The sequence below is a fragment of the Pseudorca crassidens genome, chromosome 2, assembly GCF_039906515.1.
Source record: "Pseudorca crassidens isolate mPseCra1 chromosome 2, mPseCra1.hap1, whole genome shotgun sequence".
NCBI classification, from domain to species: domain Eukaryota; kingdom Metazoa; phylum Chordata; class Mammalia; order Artiodactyla; family Delphinidae; genus Pseudorca; species Pseudorca crassidens.
The window spans coordinates 131095334-131115463 of NC_090297.1; the positions used below are offsets into that span (position 1 = coordinate 131095334).

Sequence of the window (20130 nt, forward strand, 5' to 3'; positions counted from 1 at the left end):
GATTACCAATAACTTCATTCCCTCCATAATATCAATATATGACACACTGCTTTCTGACAACCACTTCCATTTGTTCCAGCTAACTCGCTGGCTCCAACAATCCTTCAGACCTTTAAGCCCATGGGAACCTAAAAATTCACAGATTTTATCACCACTGTTCCTCCATGCCTTGCATATTCACTTTTTCTTTACCCACCACAAGTTATGTAGTCAATAATTAGGACTCCCTCACATAAAACTCTGTACTCCTTTACCATTTTTAATTCTCTTATTTCTTATACCTAAGAAAAGTTTTCTTTGGCAAAACTCTAACCCTAGTTAAATCTAGCTCTCTACTCACTCTATGCTTGAACTGGCACAGTTGAACATGGCTAGAGAAAAAAACATGTTCTCCCATCACATTTTAAATGCATGATCACCATCCTCAGGTGGAGCCCTAACACTGCCTAGGTTTATGGTAAATTTCCCTTGTCCCATATACTTTCCCATTTGCTTAAAAGAAAGGTACATACTTTCTTCATTCTTCTCAAATTTCCCGTATCTCTTTCCTCTCAATCACTCTCAACAGATTATTTTGCTCTCTAGTTTATCAAAAACAAACAAACAAAAGAACGAGAAGGTAATTTCCAAAGGCTACCACCATCACATCCTCTGGTCGCTGAGTGAAGGATCCACGCTCCTAGACCTGACCAACATGTCTACTTGTACACTAGATCCCAGGTTTCCTTGCTTACTCTAGGATTGCTTCCTCAATTCTCTACCTCTCTCCTATATCATTCATTTCTTCCATTCTCCTGGATCTTTCCAATAAGCCTTTCAATATGTTTTCTTCCTTTAAGTGAAACACAAACAAAACATCTCTTACAACCCTAATTCTGTTCAGCTACCATCCTATTCCTTTCCTTTCTGATTGCAGAAATTTACCAAAAGAGTTGTCCATACTCACCGATTCCAATTCCTCTCCTCCCTTTCCCTTTAACCCACTGGAATGAAGCTTTCACCTCCACCACTGAAAATGCTGTATCAAGGTCAACAATGACCTTCAGTTTGCTAAATCTAACAGTCAAGTCTGAGTTCTTATCTTACTTGAATATCAGCAACACCTGACTTAGATGATCACTCCCTCCTCCTCAACAGAGTTGATTTTTCTCCCACCTCACTGGCAGCTCCATCAGAGTATGCATTGTTCATTCCTCCTCCTGTCTCCACTTTCACACTCAAGTATCCCAGAGCTCAGCCCTTGTCCCTCACCTCCTTTTAATCTCCATGGACTTCTTTGGGGAATCTCATCTAATCTTGAAGCTTTAAATATATACACTAATGACTATCAAATGTTTATCTCACATACAAGACCTCTCTCTGCACTACTGGTTCATGCCTACTTGACAGCTCCAATTTTAATGTAACAGGCATCTTAATCTGTCCTAAAATGAGTTTCTGAATTCCCCATCAAAATCTTCTTCATCTTATTAACTAACCCCATCCCTCTTTTAATTAACTTTAACATCAAATCTTTCAGCCCAACCTTCAAAATACACACAGAATCTAACCACTTCTCACTGCCACCACTCTCATCTAAGCTACCATTATCGCATGTCTGTATTATCATAATAGGCTCCTTACTGGTACCCCTGCTTCCATACTTGACCCTTACAATCTATTTTCAAACAGGTCCAATCAACATTCCTTTGGTTCAAAATCATTTAATGGCCTCCTACCTGGTCTCAAGAAAAAGGTAAAGTGATTATAAAACGGTGTATGTGATATGCCTCCCCCTCTCCCTTGTTCCAGTTACACTGGCCTTATGGGAAACCTAGGAAATTCCAAACCTAATCCCACCTCAGGGCCAATGCACCTGATAGTCTCTGACCCTGAAGTGGTATAATCTGTTTCAAACTTCAGCTTTCTACACTCTACCCCCTGTTTTGCTGAATTATCTCCCTCTGCTTTATTTTTTTCCATAGGATTTAAAACACTTATATCCTGTATTTTCTTTTAATACTTTGCCAGTTTCTTTTGCTTTTTTTCATTTAAATATTCATTCCATCTGGAATTTATTTTAAACTATGAGAAGAGATGTAAATTTATATTTTCCCACATCATTACCTAGTAACCCCATTTACTGAATAATCTCTTTTCCCCATTTATTAGAAATGCAGTTTATATCATATAAACTAAGTTCTTATAAGAATAACTGTAGACATTCTCTGTTCATGGACTCGTACCACACAGTTTTAATTACTGATTCATCAAAATATGCTATAGCATCTTGTAGGAACTAGTGTCCTTTTATTAACTGTTTTCTTCAGAATTTTCCCAAGCATCTTGTAACTATATTTTTAACACCAAGTTATTTCCAAAAAACAAAAAAATGTATCCTATATGATATTTTCATGGCAATCATGTTAAGTTTATACACTAATTAAGGAAAATAGTATTTTTGTGATGCTTAGCCTTTCCATTTAGGCATATGCTGTATCTTTCCTTTGTTCAAATTTTGTTTCCTCAGCAGTATTTTAAAATTTTTCTCCTTTTAGATCTCCTACATTTCCAGTTAGGTTTATTATTTTCTATTTGACAACTTTCCCCTAATTTTCCCATTGTAATTAGCCTGTGTGGAGTTTTGTCCCTTCTACAACCAGTTCAGATTATCTACATTGCCTACAAAATAATCTCTGTCATTTAAGAACCCAAGATTATTTGCAATAGATTTCAGCAAAGTAGTTCCTTATTACTTTTTCTTTCAGTGTACCTGTAGTTATTTCCTTAGTTTCATTTCTTATTTCGTGTACTTGAAGTTTCTCCTAGTTTTTACTTGATTAGGCTAACATGCATCTTTTATTTCTTTTAAAAAGCTTGTTGATTGAAAATCATTGTTTTTTTAAATAATTCATTCATTTTTTCACATTTACCTTACTAGTTTCCTTCTAGTTTACTTAGGTTTATTTTATTCTTTCTCTAATATCTTCAGTTAAATATTTATTTTCATACTTCCTTCTTTATTAGTTAAGAACATAAAACAAGAAATTTTATTCTGAGCACTTTTAGCTGCATCCCATAGGTTCAAATATATAAAAGCTTCACCAAAGTGTCTTCACTTCCACTTTAACTCTAGAGTTGCCAAAACAGCTTTTAAATTTCTATGTGGTGGGTTTTTTTCTGTTTTCCTATTGAGTTATAAATGTCTCATCTTACTGTATTGTGATCTGCTATTTTTATTTTATTTTATTTTTGTTTTCTGTAATTTGACATGGACATTTTAAAAGAAGTCATCTTCTTTACATATGTTTGTATATAACTTCTAACTTGTTATGTTATTTAGGGCTTCTACAGTTTTATTTTTAGTCCACTCAATGTCTGGCCTGTCATGAACTAAGATCTGATCTGATTTAAAGTCTCATACAACTAGTGTTTTTATTTTGTCTTACAGTTAACAAAGAAATTTTCCAATGCATAATGATATTTACAACTACTTAAACTTCATCATGGACTGAATCTTGTTCATTATGAAGTGCCAGAGCCAGGGTGGGGAGCTGTGGAGAGAAAATGAGACTTAATGATTTCTAGCCTGAAGTAAACCTTACTTTTCAACATTCACAGCTCCAAGTTTTAGGAACTCTTATATATAGTACAGATTTATGCTTCATATTATGATCTAATGTGAAAGTATTTCCCTTTGGATGGGAGGTTTAGCCTATTTACATTTATTTATCAAGGACATGTTTGCTTTTATTTCTCTTTTGTGATTATTTATTTATTTATGCATGCTGCGTTGGGTCTTAGTTGCTGCACGCAGGATCTTTGTTGCAGCATGAGGACTTCTTAGTTGCAGGATGCGAACTCTTAGTTACGGCATGCATGTGGAATCTAGTTCCCTGACCAGGGATTGAACCCGGGCTCCTCGCACTGGGAGCGTGCAGTCTTACCCACTGGACCACCAGGGAAGTCCCCAACTGCATTTTTAATTAAAAAATATCTTTGACCATTTGACTTCTTTCTGCTTTCTGTGTGCTATTCTCATAAATGGGAATTGTAGTATTTCTGTCTAGTGGCTATTTTTATGACTTTATGAATTACTATAGAAAGAAATAAAGGATTCAATGTATCTATTAAGTCTCTAATCTGAACAGAGGACAAAATTATTTTTGCCTTCCCTCTTCCCATCCTATTGATTACATTGATTATCTTAGAATATATATATTCAAAGATATTTTTACCACTCATTCTTGTGCAAGTGAAAAACCTATAAATAATTATCTGAGCATAGAAATGAATCCCATTATACATATAAAGACAAACTAGCCATGCATTTCTAATATTCACTGACTGTTTCAAACTTATTTATTGTAAGTAGGCTCAAGTATCTGACGACTCCATTATACTATCTAATGCAGTCATATCAAGAAATTTATGTATTAAAATATACATTCGATTTTAAATTATTTTCCTTTTATTTCTCCCTTATATTACAGTTAGGACACTATAATTTTTTTAATGTGTGTATAGGTTGCAATATCTATTAATTTTATTTCAGAAGAGCGTCAAGGCTCAAATAAAACTTTATTCCTGGATGTTGAAATTTGAATTTCATATAATTTTCACATGTCACAAAAAATTATTCTTTATATTTTCTCAACATGTTAAAAATATATAAACTATTCTTAGCTTGTTGCTGTACAAAATTAGACAGTGAGTCAGAATTGGCTTGCAGGTCTTAATACACTTGATACACTTGAATTTATTCTGCAGGCACTGAAGTGAAGCCACATTTAAAGTCTACATATATATTTGTATGATTATTTTCATTAGCTGCTGGTTTTAGTTTTAATCCCATATAAAGCCACAAGATCTTGCTTTAAAACAACTATTTTTAAATTTTTAATTTTTCTGTCCCCTCTGGCTATCACTGAATAGCTAGAACAAATATGTACACTATCTGACATATATTCTGGAACAGTTTTGTGAATGCCAAGTGTTTACACTGTGATAAAATGTCTTTCTACTGAAGCATTTAAAATTAAAGATGCAGGCTTCCCTGGTGGCGCAGTGGTTGAGAGTCCGCCTGCCGATGCAGGGGACACGGGTTCGTGCCCCGGTCTGGGAAGATCCCACATGCCGCGGAGCGGCTGGGCCCGTGAGCCATGGCCGCTGAGCCTGCGCGTCCAGAGCCTGTGCTCCGCAACGGCAGAGGCCACAACAGTGAGAGGCCCGCATACCGCAAAAAAAAAAAAAAAAAAAAAAATTAAAGATGCAACTTGAGGCACTTTAAGATCAATATACTGATTATTAAATTTTTCTCATCTAAGTCTACAGCAAGTTATAATTTATACTCACTTAAATTAACTTAGTTGTAGACTCTTCATCTGTCCTAAAACACCTTTTTGTGCACAGTATAACAATATCCTATGATAGATGGTGTTTATTAGAGAACTTTGGAAAATTGAAAATAACTTATGAAGCAAAGATTAACAGAAAGATTTTATAAAAACATCTACTAGAGAAAAAAACAATAGTTAAAAAACAAAATATCTTTTGTCCCCAAAGCTACTATGACATTTTGTCCTTTTTGCAATGTGTCTATATTTAGTAAAGTGGAGGGAACGATATGTAAGTAAAAGTTCCAGTTCTTTACTTTTGAAATTGAAGTAGAAGATACATCTAACTTTTCAGTTCTGTATCCTCGGGTAGCATTTACAAGCAACCAATGAGGTTTACAATATTAAATCATTAATGTCACTGCTGTGATGCTTCATCACAAAACAATATAACTATGATAAAAAGAAACTATTCAATGCTACAGAGGGCTAATCTGAAGTGAAAATGTACAATCTAGAAAAAATTTCATAATGAATATATAAAAGTGTGTCCGCAAAATATCAGTTAGCCAGACAGACTTTAATAAAATCAGAAACTCATCTCATATTTCTTATAGAAACAAGTAGACAAAACCACTGAAGAAAAATGTAAAAGAGAAAATTTGACTCTTACTAGATTAGTCCTTTCAAACCATCACAACAGAAAAAATAGAGAGGGAGAGAGCTCTTGTTCTAAAATATTTACAGAAATGCAAAGAATTTAGAATAGCAAACACAACTATGAAAAAGAGTATCAAAGTTGTAGGATTTGCATTACCTGATTTAAAGGCTTATTATAAAACTACAATAATCAACAGAGTGTGGTACCAGTCTGAGAGCAGACATATAGGCCAATACAATAGAACAGAGTCAAGAAGTACATTCATACATATCTGCTCAATTGATTTTAAACATAGAAGCCAATGGGAAATTCATCTTTTATAGAAATAATGCTTGGAACAAGTGGATATCCATATTGGGGGAAAAACTGAACTCCAACCCCCTACTTCACAATCTAATAAAAATTAACTTGTGGAGTTCCCTGGTGGTGCAGTAGTTAAGAATCTGCCAGCCAATGCAGGGAACATGGGTTCGAGCCCTGGTCCAGGAAGATCCCACATGCCCTGGACCAACTAAGCCCGTGCATCACAACTACTGAGCCTGCGCTCTAGAGCCCACAAGCCACAACTACTGATCCCATGTGCCACAACTACTGAAGCCCGTGTGCCTAGAGCCCATGCCCCGCAACAAGAGAAGCCACCGCAATGAGAAGCCCACACACCACAACGAAGAGTAGCCCCTGCTGCTGCAACTAGAGAAAGCCCGTGCATGGCAACAAAGACCCAACGAGCCAAAAATAAATAAATAGATTAATTTAAAAAAAATAACTTGAAATGGATTATGGACTTAAATGTGAAAGCTAAAACTATTAAAATTATAGAAGAAAAAAAGGAGAAAAATCTTCACAATTTGGGGCAGATGAACATTTCTGAAGGAAAGAGCTTAAATCATTTTTAAAAACTGATGACCTGGAATTCATAAAAATTAAATACGTTATTTGAAAGACACCATTAATAAAAAGGCAAGTCACAGACTCAGAGAAAATACTATCAATACATATTTCTGATATCTAGAATACATAAAAAATTCTGACTATTCAATGCTATTAAGGGCCTGATTTTTAAATAATAGGCAAAAGATTTGAATAGATGTTTCATAAAAGATATACAAATGGCCAATATGCACATTAAAAAGCATTAGTCGTATGGGAAACATATAGTAAAATAACAAGGAAATATCACTATATACCCACAAATAAAAAGACTGATAATGCCAGGAGTTACTGAGGATTTGGGACAGATGGAACTCTCTTACATTGCTGACTGGAATGTTAAAATAGCTCAATCACTTTGGAAAACAGTTTGGCAGTTTCTTAAAATGTTAAGCACAAACTAATCATACAGCCCAGCAATTTCAATCCCAAGAGAAATAAATATGAATGTGAATATCCAAATGACTTGTATGTGAATATTCATAGCAGCTTTATTCATAATAGTCAAAGATTAGAAATAACTCAGATGTCCATCAACACATGAAGGATAAACAAATTGTGGAATATTCATTAAATGGAATATTGCTAAATAATTAACTAACTACTGATGCAGAAAACATGGATGAATCTCAAAACACGCTGAGCTAAAAAAGCTAGACACACAAGAGTACATTCTGTATGGTTCCATTTATAAGAAACTCCAGAATGACTAAACTATTCTATGATGACAGAAAGCAGATAACCAGTGGCCTGGGACAGGAGTCTGGAGAATTAAAGGCAAAGTGGCAGGAAATAAAATTTTTGGAAATGTTCTGTATTTTGATTGTGGTTTATACAATTGCCAAAATTAAAACTTAACACTTTATTGTATGTAAATTGTACCTCAGCAAGGGTGATTTTTAAAACTACCCAATTTGTGATTCTACATTTATTAAACTTAAGTTATGTAAATAACAGAACAACAAATTAAGCCCTCTCAGAGATGGATCAAAGAACAGTGTTTTATAATTTTAGATGCTATCAACAAAAATTACCTATTAATGTGGGAGAGGAAAAGGTAAGAGAAAGAATGTAAACACAAAAACCATTAGTAGTAGAAAAGCATCCGTGTTTCAAGATTAGTATGATATAGTTAATCATAATAGTGCAAGCTTTTGTCTTATTTCAAGGCATTTTTCAGCTCCACTTGATAAATAATTTTTAAAAGACACATAGGAAACTTTCCGCTGAACAAACCAGGATTTGTTATTAAAAGAGTACTAAAAATCTGTAGTTGGGCTTCCCTGGTGGTGCAGTGGTTGAGAGTCTGCCTGCCGATGCAGGGGACATGGGTTCGTGCCCCGGTCCGGGAGGATGCCACATGCCGCGGAGCGGCTGGGCCCGTGAGCCATGGCCGCTGAGCCTGCGCGTCCGGAGCCTGTGCTCCGCAACGGGAGAGGCCACAACAGTGAGAGGCCCGCGTACCACACACACACAAAAAAATCTGTAGTTATCACTCAACCAATCGACAGGCTGAGTGACAGATCATTTGTGCTAAGTAATATGAAGCATATAAAATAGCTAGTCATCACTAAGAGATCAGAAAATCCGATACAAACCCCTTTTTTTCCCATAGACACACTAAGCCCCCCCCCCCCCAATATGACAGAACTTTAATCAAATGTAGTATGTCCTTAGAGCCTCAGCAAATCTACGAGTTCAGGAGTCAGCTAACCTGTTCTGTAAAAGGGTCAGAGAAGCTGCGCAGTTCTCTACTGAAATGACTCAACTCTGCTGTTGCAGTTCAAAATCGGCCATAGGCAATATGTAAAGGAATGAGCATGATTATGTTCCAACAAAACTTTACTTATGGATGCTGAAATTTAAATTTCATGTCATTATTATAAATCATGTTACTGTACATCATTATGTTATTATTTTTCTTTTGATTTTTTCAACCAATTAAAAATATAAAAACCATGCTTAGTTCATGCGCCACTCAAAAATAGGTGATGGACCAAATTCGAGTCCCATGGGCCATAGTTTGCTGATTCCTGTACTAGGTATGAAAGTCAGTATTTTTCTTATTCATAATGTCTTCTTTTATATAAGTAAAACCAGTGCAAAGCTTGAAACTTACAAATACCAAAAATTTTAAAGTAATTACAAAGAAATATGAATTTTTTCATAATACATTTATACCAATGGCAGTATTTACATTTAAAATTACTTTTAAAGGATAATAGAATAGTATTTTCTGGACATTGTCTATAGACATACGTGTCTATTGCTCTAAGACAGAGTATGTGCCCAGTAAATATTAGTTAAATACATTTCAGAACCAACTTTTGATTCCCTATGAGTGTAATCTGTCAAATGTAATATATTCCTTACTATCTTTATATGAACACACTGAGCATAGTAAGGTGAACAGCCCTACTGACATTAGTTACCACACTCACTCTATTACATCTCAGTGATTGCAGAGTCTATTTAGATACGGCAAACCACTTGACCTCATATTAAATGGAAACAAACTGCTTTATTTTTTAGCTCCTATTTGCAGTTTCATCATTTCTTCCCTTTGTCAAGCTAAGAGCTATCACTTCTTGCTGCTGTCATTGAACCTATCTATTGAAATTTCCCTTCCCTTTATAATTTGAAGAGACACAAACCAGACAACTAAGATTACAGGGGTTGTATATAAAAAAGTCAATAGACATGAAGTAATCCAAGAAGCTGGCCATTTGTGAATGTATGAGCTTTAGTCATTAATTTAATAGCATTTATTTTGTTCTAAAGCCTTTTTATTTTTCATTTCAGCCTTGGTTACTGACTACGTTTTAGCCATATGAGACTGCCACAGGTTAAATTCTGTATAGGTGAAGTGTAAGCATAATATCAAACTATTATGAACACTAGATTTAACTCAGATAAAGGGGAAAAAAATCAAAATAGTACATGTGTACAACTGCTCCTAGAGTAACAGCCATTCTTACCTAAGTTTTAAATGTCTGATGTTAGCAATATATAGGCAGATTACCACATCTAAGACAAATAATGGTACACTGAAGTTGCCTTTGTCAAATATTTATATTATAAAACACTTCACCAGATTGTTTTCTGTATACTGATATCATAGTTATTTCTAAGTTGCAGTAAACTGCAGTCCTACTAAATTCACACTAGTGACAAGATGGACAGAGACTTTGATTTTACTTGAAGGAAACCAGAATGTCACCCCCAAATATGCCTCTTTGACATACAAATTATTTTGAGCTGAAGGCAACTAAAAGGCAGCAAATGAAGAAAAAGCTCTCTCCATCCTTCCCCTCTTTCTGCCTAAAAGCAGGGTATAAATGCTCTTTACTGGACACTCTAGACTCTTAAAAGCCCACAGATGGCACTAGAGGAATCTGCAAACAAATTAGTTCCCTCTGTATATTTACCTTCCCACAGCTTGCTGTCCTTGGAAGCCTAAAACTGCTTTCCTCTGTCCTGTCTTTATTCTACGGATTATTGTTGTTTGTTAAAGATGCAATGTAAGCCAGAGTTCTAAGCCACCTCTCTGAGTTACTCACTTCCCTGCGTTTCTCCCATGTATATATGAAATATAAATATTAATAAACTTCTGTTTTTCTTTTGTTATAGGGATCCCAGCCAAAATCTCAGAAAAGTAGATGGAAAAGGATTTTTCCTCCCCTACATAACCTCCTGATTAAGTCAAAAGTGCAAGAAACAGTGAATAAAGAGATTACATTTAAGAACATATTTTTTTCAAATTTTAAAAGGTTCAAAACTTCCCTCTCAACCCCACAAAATGTGCACCCTACTTACTGGCAGCCCAGTGACTCACTTCTATATCAAAGTGAGATGGTCCTCCAGCAAGAGTAAGAGTAGGCTTCCTTTTAAGAACTCAGCTTTGCAGGTTAATTATTAACATGAAATATCAATATTTTAGATGTTAAAGACCTCAATCCCAATTTTCACTATAAACTTTGTTCACCAAAAATTACTACAACAACTTGGAGAGAAAAAAAGATACTTTATTTGTTCTTGGTTCTCTAAGCTAGAGTCTCCCTATCACTGTGCAGCAGGTAAAACAAATTAAGTTAAACATGTGATTAATCCCCTCTGTCCTTAGGACAGTTGATTATAAGCTGGTTCTCTAACCCAGCCCTCACTCAACTGTTCCAAGAACAGAAGGAATAAATGTCTTGGTACAAATGCAACCCATTCACAGCACACTATGACAACTTATTGGTTAGGAAACTATAGACTAAATGGGTTTTTTTTAACCTTATTTTCTTTGATTCATGAACTATAAAAAAATAAATAATGATGGTCTTCTCCTAAAGCATTAAAATGATAAATATTTCCTATTAGAAGTAAATTTCTTCTACTGGAAGTAAATATCTTCTTTGTAAAGCTCTTAACCTAAGACAGTGTCCCCAAAGTGCTGTCTCAGACTAGCAGCATCAGTATCTCCTGAGAATGTTAGAAATTCTTGGCCCCAGCACAGACTACTGCATCAGAAACTCTGGGAGTGGGCTCAGCAACCTGTGTTTTAACAAGCCCTCCAGCTATGTCTGAGGCCTACCAAAGTTTGAGAACCATTGTCCTTAGGCATGTTGGTAAATCTGAAACAGTAAGAATATTGCCTAACATTTACTTAGTAGTTACAGTGTGCCACACAAAATGCTAAAAAATTTCAAATAAGTTCTCATTTCATCTCATTTTAAAAGGATGAATTGAAACTACTGCTAATTAGGCTAGATAGCTGAAATAAATAAAATTATTTTTTTAAACTACATGAGATTTCACTCATTCAAATTGGTCTTCTTTGTCCCCATTCCAAATTAGTAATTTTACTATAAAGATTTACAAAGGTCTTCCCCTATAGAGGTATTCTCTTCTCTATCATTCAACACGTGTGAATAATTACATTCCCTTATTTCTCCTCCACATGTTTTATCCAGAGAAGCTGCAAACCAAGCTTTATCTTCCCCCTAAACTGAAGCACGTACAATGATAGCCAGCCTTTAACAACAATTACTACTTCTACCACAAGCTTTAGCAAGACATTATGAAAGACAGGATTTTGAACACAATGAAGTAACAGCAAAAAGTATATTAATGGCACTTCCTATCTTAAAAATCAAGTAGAGAAATAATAATCTATAGAAATTCAGAAGAAAAAACTTAAAAGAACCACTTCAAATACTTCCAGGAACCTGAAAGTCATAGCCTAAAGTGAACTCCCTCTTTAGTCAACTCCCTCAGCATTTTATCAGATCCCCACAAGCATTTATTATTTATTTTTTACCTTGCATTTTAGTTTATTCTACAACTGAGTCAACAAACAGGAGAGTCCATTAGATATCAGGTAAACTACCCAGTGTTACAAGTACAAAGATGAAAAAGAATTCCCTGCCAAAGGTGCAATTACCTCTCTGACCACCGTCTCCATAGCACCCCCGCCCCCGCCACTTGCTCTCTATTCTCACAACCCTTCATTCTTGTCCTCTACAAAGGTGATTCCACCACTTCTGCCTCTTTCTCAGACCTCTCCTATCTTTATTTCCTTCAGTATGCAGTTTAAATTCCACGGTTCATAAGTTTAATCATTTTCGTCATCTAATATCTTCTTCTTTCACAGTCAAACATGAACACTAACCACCCTTTCTACCTGTCACTCTGAGATGACATATGGAAAAAGCATAAACTCTTAAGAGAAGAACTCCTTTATCTCCTCGTCACTAAATATACAAACATGCCTGCCTTTGAACCCATTCTCTGCTCCTTCCCTCCTATTATGGAGGAGGAAGTGTCCTCCCTTCTAATGAAAGCAAAAAGTCTTACTTTGCTTTGGATTCAATCCTGCACATGATCTAATTCTACAAATTATCTCATGTTTCCTCATTGGTTTTCATGGCAATAAAGTCTCCTACTTTTCATTTTCATCTGAGAACCTTCTTGATCTGCTTTATGGGTTCCTCCTCGCCTACCTGATCTTTAAATGTTGGAGCTCTATGAGTCTACAACCATGATGTCAATTATCAACTGTACAAATTCCCATATTCATAGACCTCTTCTCTGTACAACCAAAGAGCATATGCATAATCTCCCATGTGCCTCCTTACCTTTAAACCTACTCTTCTTCCAGTATCCCTATCTCTGTAAATAACACCAATATTTTTCAGCCGAGCTCCTCAAGCTTAAAGCCTGGAAGCTATCTTCCTCTCCTTCAAGGACAACACCCATCAATCATCAAGTTTTGTCTACCTTAGTCTCCAAATATTTTTTTAAATATTTATTTATTTATGGCTGCATCAGGTCTTAGCTGCAGCACGTGGGATCTTTCATTGCAGTACGCAGGCTCTTTGCTGTGGCGCATGGGCTTCTCTCTAGTTGTGGCATGTATGCTCAGTAGTTGTGGTGCATGGGCTTTCTAATTGTGGCATTTGGGCTCTCTAGTTGTGGTACGCAGGCTCAGTAGTTGTGGTGCATGGGCTTAGTTGTCCCGGGGCATGTACGATCTTAGCTCCCTGATCAGGGATGAACCCGCATCCCCTGCATCCGAAGGAAGGATTCTTAACCAATGGACCACCAGGGAAGTCCCAAGTCCCCAAATATTTTTTAAATACTTCTTCACCTAAGCCCCACTGACCTTACCCTAGTACAGGTCACAGGCCATCATCATGTACTGATGCTATGCCTGGCCAGTTTCAACAATCACCTATATATTGGATCTCCCTACTTCCTATTCTTGCTTCTTTCAAATCCATTCTCCATGTTGTACCCACTAGATGCTTTCATAGCACTTACAACACTTTATTCTATATATTGGCTTATAGGTTTGCCTTTCCACTATTCTGTGTATCACTCTTATTTGTACTCTCAGCACTTAAAATATCTGTTATGAATAGGTACAATTTTAAAAAATTAAAACAAAAACAATATCCTAGAAAAATACAGGTGAACATATACATATAACTGATCTCAGGATTACAGAAAATTTTTCTTGATTAAAAAAACGAAAAGAAAAACTAGAGCTTAGTTTTAAAACTAAGAAGAGCATACGGCAACGACCTCCTGATGAAGCCTATTCCACTTCTACACACTGCTGACTACAAAGATCTTCCTTATATTAACCTTAAAATGTGGCTTCCAGCCGTTAGTCCTACTTTTATCTCTTGGTACCAAACAGAACCATTCTACTTCCTCTTTTACTTTGATTATTTGAAGAGAGTCATAGGTTAACAAACTCTACTCTTCTCCAGGTAAATAATTTTATCATGAATAAAAGGCAGCATTCTAATTCTAAGCCTTTGTTGTAGGCATCTGTTTTATGTTCTGATTAGTGACAAACTTACTAGTCTACTAAAATCTCAAATGCTAGCCTAACTAACACTTTCTTTGTGGTAATAAGCGTAAAATGATTTGAGTTTATGGTTTCACTATGTACTACTGACAAGCCTCAGCATAAGCAAGGGCAAAGGAAAATAAACAGGAAAAATAAGAGGAATTGAGATGAGAAGAGGAAAAAGATAGGAAAGAGGCTATGGGGAAGGGAGAGGATGTAGCAATTTCTAACGCTTAAACTTAGACTGTGTGTATTTCATCTTTAGCCTGTATCTTGAATTGTCACAGAAGTAGGAAACTCATTAACACATGCTGACAATCTTGGACGCTTCTATTTTAAGTTGTTAACATTAACTTATTTTTCTGTCATGTGTCATTGGTGATTTACAGACTTCTTTTTTAGCCTAGGGATACTTTCTTCAAAGGAATACTTATCAGAAAGCAAATATGTAAAAGCAGGTTAAGGTAGACAACTGCTAGAGCCCCGCCTGCTCTGGGTCCTCCCAGAGCATGCAGCATGTTTTCCATTCATTCATGCATTCATTCAACAACTATTTACTAATGGGCACCTACCATGTGCCAGGCATGGAGATGCAGCGGGAAGTAAGGCAGATAAGACGCCCTCCCTGATGAAGCTTCAAGCCTAGAACACAATTTTTTAAATTACTGCTTTAAAAAACTGGTCCTGGGCCAAATTCTGAAGAAAAAAAAATCCTTTCCTCTGCACTCCCACTCCTCCCATTTCTCATCAACCCCAGATGGCCCGATAACTCTTTAGACAATAACAGAAATATCTTCTGACAAAAAGAGAAGTGCATAAGTCATCCTAAAAATCATACATCCTTACCAAGTAGTTAATTACCTGGAGACAACCTATTTTTAAGTACAAATTTAAAACTCACAGCATTCTACAATAAAGCATATATTAAAAGGTACCCTAAACCTGGATCAGCACTGACCATCATTATAAACTGAAGTTTAGTAAAAAAAAACAATCCTTATAACTGGCTACTGCAAAAAAAATAAATATTTAACTTGAATACTTTCAAACTATGGCAAAAGTGACACTGGAACGTCATATCTATATTAAATTAAAAATAAAAAATTTTCATTATCGAGGCCAAGTTAGACAAGACAGTAATAAGGATACAAAGTATCAGAAACTCAAAAGAATTACTTCTTTTGTTTGTCTCAAAAGTAAAGTGCTTTCAGAAACTTTTCCCAAGGTTTCAACAGATCCAGAAGGGACAAAAGAACAGCAGAACACAGGGCCCAGAATGCCTTAGTTCAAATCTTAGTTCTGTCATTTACTAGCACTGTGTTGATCTTGGACAAGTTAGAAAATTTCTCTCTACCTCAATTGCTCATCTGTAGAATGAGATTAACAGCAATGCCTTACTCCACAGTAAAGATTAAATGAGTTAGTGAAATACTTACAAGGTCATGTAAAATACTTACAATGGTGTCTGAAGAAAAGTAATCAAACACTACATTACCAGCAGCAAAAAAATGCCACAATATATAATCATTTTCTTCTTATGAATTTACTAATGCCTGATGTAAGTCTATTTCAAGAGTTTGAGAAAATATAAGCAAAACTGTTAAGATAATCTGTAAACTACAGAGGGAGTGTATAACAATTTTAACCAAAACAATCTAGGTATGCAACGTTCAAACCAAGAATTCAACAGCCATTGCTACTAAGTATTCAGTAAGTTTAAACAATACAGTTTCATTCCTCTCTGGTGGTCATGAATACCTAATTCAAGAAAAAAATGCAAAATGTTCCATTACTGCTATGTGTAAGAAAAGTTCTCTATCCTTTCTATTATTTGGTGACGTTAACCTAGGACCATCTAGTATTTATGAGAATGAACTTCACTATAAGCCACTGATTTCCATACCTTGTCTATTGTCTATTAGTTGAGACATTGTCAAAGTAAACAAATGCTGCCACCTTGTGGACTCATGAGTATGGTGTTAAATAACCCAAAGTGATCCATAAGCAAAGGAAGACAAATTTTAAAAGTGAAAGTTTCCGGTTCAGCTTTTTCTCTCAGTGAGATTCTCACTGCAATAAATGACCAATACTAAATACATGTCATGCCATTTTACAGTAAGAATAATTTATTTTACAATGTAATGAAATAATGCACCAAATTCAACATTATTTGTCATCTCTAACAAGTCTTCACCCCTCTTTCCAAAAGAAATTCATTAAATGTCCTAATTTGCAAGGAATTAAAAGTCTTTAAAATGAATTTATTATCAATGATGTGTCTGAATGTGAGAAACTAGAAAAAGCAAAAAATCACCAGGATTGTGAAAGTTTCAAAGTCCCTTCAATACTATGGATACTATGTTCCTCTGCTGCTGCCTACTATAGTCCTTCAAGCGTTCTGCCTGATAAACTTCCTGAATTGGAAATTTTTCCTTCAGAAATGTTAATTCAATGTAAATAGGAGAAAAGAATGGATGTCAACATGAAGATGAAAAAACTAAAGGTACCTTTAAATTTTTTATTTTGCTTGACATATTTTGATATAACTAATCTCACCTTCAGTAAGTTATTTTTCTAAACTGAAATCTTGTCTTCCTATAACAGTAAATGTCTGCCTCAGAAAACATAGCACTCTGATATAAATGTCTTTATATGATCAAGGTTTACTTATTTTTTAAAAAACAAAATTACATTATATCAAGCTAAAATGGCTTTCAGGAATGAAGAATAGCTAGCTCTTACTCTTTTTTGAATACCTAGAGATGTATAACCAATCCTATATTTTCTAACTAGAAATGCTGCTTTTGTAATATGAAGTTAAGAAGGAAATTTTTATTTTGTTTTTGGTTTTTTGTTCACTTTTAAATGGAGAAGAAAATACAATATAGGATGAATTCACAATGGTCAGGGACATTAATTGTTATTACAACAGAGTTCTAATCTGCATTACATTTCAGTTGGGTAGAGCCATATAATTATAAGTGTGTACATACCAGATCAGTATTATTTCTTCTATAAAGGCACTGAAATAAAATTGAGAGGTCTCCTGAATCCAAGCATCAAAGCTGGCCTGTTCATGATTACACTCCTAGCCTCTCCCACACTAGGTAGTCAATGAATTTTTGTTAAATAGGTTAATTACTAATTTAATTAATTAGTTAAACAAAACCCACAATTTACTGCATTTTAAAACTTTAATCACTCCAGTGCCTGATTAGGAAAACTTACACTGCAAACATATAGAAAAATAAATAAATGTATGATTTTTGTCTTGTTACCAAGTTAAACAACAAGCTTGAATACAATAAAAGATTTAATGCAATAGTCTCTTTAGCTAATGGCCTGAAGTTCAAGATCAATATTCATATACATAAATAAAAATCTCAGTCATGAAAATGGAAAAGCACATGTAGTTTCAGTAATTTTTAAAAAGCTAAAAATTGTCAAATTCCTGATACACATCAAAAACATTTTTTTTAAGGCTTCTTCATTCTGTCTAGAAAATTTGAACATGGACTAGCAATTTGATGATTCCAAGGGACTACTGCTAATTGTGTTAGAGGTGATAAAGCCCCGTGGTTATACAATATCCATATTTTAAGACATAGAGATTCTTAAGAATCTACAGTTGAGATGACGTAATACCTGGGATTTGCTTCAAAATACTTAAGCAAAGAAATTAGGAATGAAGAGTATAAACAAAGCAAGTATAGCAAAATTTGGATCACTGATGAGTCTGGGAGATGACTGTATAAAGGATTATATTCTTTCCATCTTTATGTATATTAGAAAATTTATTTAAAAATTTTAAAGAATGGTCAAGATGATGAAGATAAAAATAATATAAATTAATAACAAAAAGATAACTAGAAAACCCCAATATTTGAAAACTAATGTCTCAGTAATCCATGAGTCAAAATAAAATGAAATTTGAAATTTAAAAGATTTTTGAAATGAGTGAAAATGAAAAATATCATATCCTTGATATAATAACAATAAACAATCTAAAAAGAAAATTACAGAAACAATTTCATTTACACGAGCATCAAAAAAATATTTAGGAATTAACAAAGGAGGTGACTTGTACAATGAGAAGTACTAAACACTGCTGAAAGAAACTAAGATATAAATGAAAACATACCCCATGTTCATGGACTGGAAGGCTGAATATTGTTGTCAAATACTACCCAAAGTGATCTACAGATTTAATGCAATTCCTGTCAAAATCCCAATGACTTTTTTTTTCAGAAATAGAAAAGCCCATCCTAAAATTCACACGGACCTCCAAAGGACCTGAAGTAGCTAGAGGACTCATACTTCCTGATTTCAAAACTTACTACAAAGCTACAGTAATCAAAAAACATAGCTAAAAACAGACATATACACCAATGGAATAGAAGAGAGAACACAGAAATAAACCCTTGCATATGTGGTCAAAGGATTTTTGACAAGCGTGCCAAGACCATTCACTGGAGAAAGGACAGCTTTTTCAAAAAATGGTTCTGAGAAAACTAGATATTCACACGCAAAAGAATGAATTTAGATCCTTACCTAAAACTATATACAAAAATTAATTCAAAATGGATCAAAAACCTAAATCTAAAACCATAAAACTCTTTTCACAACTTGGGATTTGGCAATGATTTCCTGGATATGACACCACAGGCACAAGCAACAAAAGAAAAAATAGACAAATAAGACTTCATAAAAATTTTTAAACTGTATGCATTGACAACAGACAATATCAAGAGTAAAAAGGCAACCCACAGAATGAGAGAAAATATTTATAAATCTGATAAAGGATTAATATTCAGAATATATAGAAAGCTCCTGAAACCAACAATAAAAAACAAACTCAATTTAAAAATGGACAAAGGACTTGAAAAGACATTTTCCCGAAGAAGATATACAAATGACCAATAAGCATGTGAAAAGACATTTAACATCAGTAATCATTAGAGAAATTCAAATCAAATCTAGGCAATCAAACCTAACCTCATACCCAGCAGAATGGCTACAATCAAAAAACCAAAATAAATACTGGCAAAGATGTGGAGAAATTGGAACCCTTAGGCTCTGCTGGTAGAAATGCAAAATGGTATAGCCCTGGTGGAAAATAGTATGGCAGTTCCTCAAAAAATTAAAAATAGAATGACCATTTGATCCAGCAATTCCATTTCTGGGTATATACCCAAAAGAATCGCAAGCAAGGTCTCAAAGAGATAGTCTTGCCCATGTTCACAGTAGCATTATTCACAGTAGCTAAAACATGGAAGCAACACAAGTATCCATTGACAGACAGATGACCAAAATGTGTTATATACATGCAATGGAATGTTATTCAGCCCTTTAGGAAGGAAATCCTGACATATGCTATAGCATGGATGTACACTGATGACACCACACTAGTGAAATAAGCCAGTCACAAAAAGACAAATATTGCACCATTCCACTTATATGAGATACTTGCAATAGGCAGAATCATAGACAAAGAAAGTAGAATGGTGGTTGCCAGGACTAGGGGCAAGAGGGAACAAGGAGTTGTTGTTTAATGGGTACTGAGTTTCAGTTTTACAAGATGTCAAGTATTAAAGAGATGGATGGTGATGACAGCTGCACAGTATTATGAATGCATTTAATACCACTGAACAGTTATTAAGATGGTAAATTTTATGTCATGTGTATTTTACCAGAATAAAAAAAAATTTGGAAAAAAGACAAGATATCTATCATATCAAAATTTGTGAGATGCAGTTAATGCAACACTTGGAGGGAAATTTATAACACAAATTATCTATATTAGAAAAGAAGAAAGGTTTCGACTCAATCACTTCAGTTTCTCCCTTAAGAAACTAGAAAGATAAGAGCAAATTACTCCT

At 34.8% G+C, this 20130-nt stretch overlaps 1 protein-coding gene across 10 annotated transcripts in view; it reads right to left on the reverse strand.

The window, feature by feature from the left end:
* The window catches only part of COP1 (COP1 E3 ubiquitin ligase), a 273107-nt gene that overhangs the window by 120831 nt on the left and 132146 nt on the right, over positions 1-20130 (reverse strand). The gene's annotated exons all lie outside the window — the stretch shown is intronic.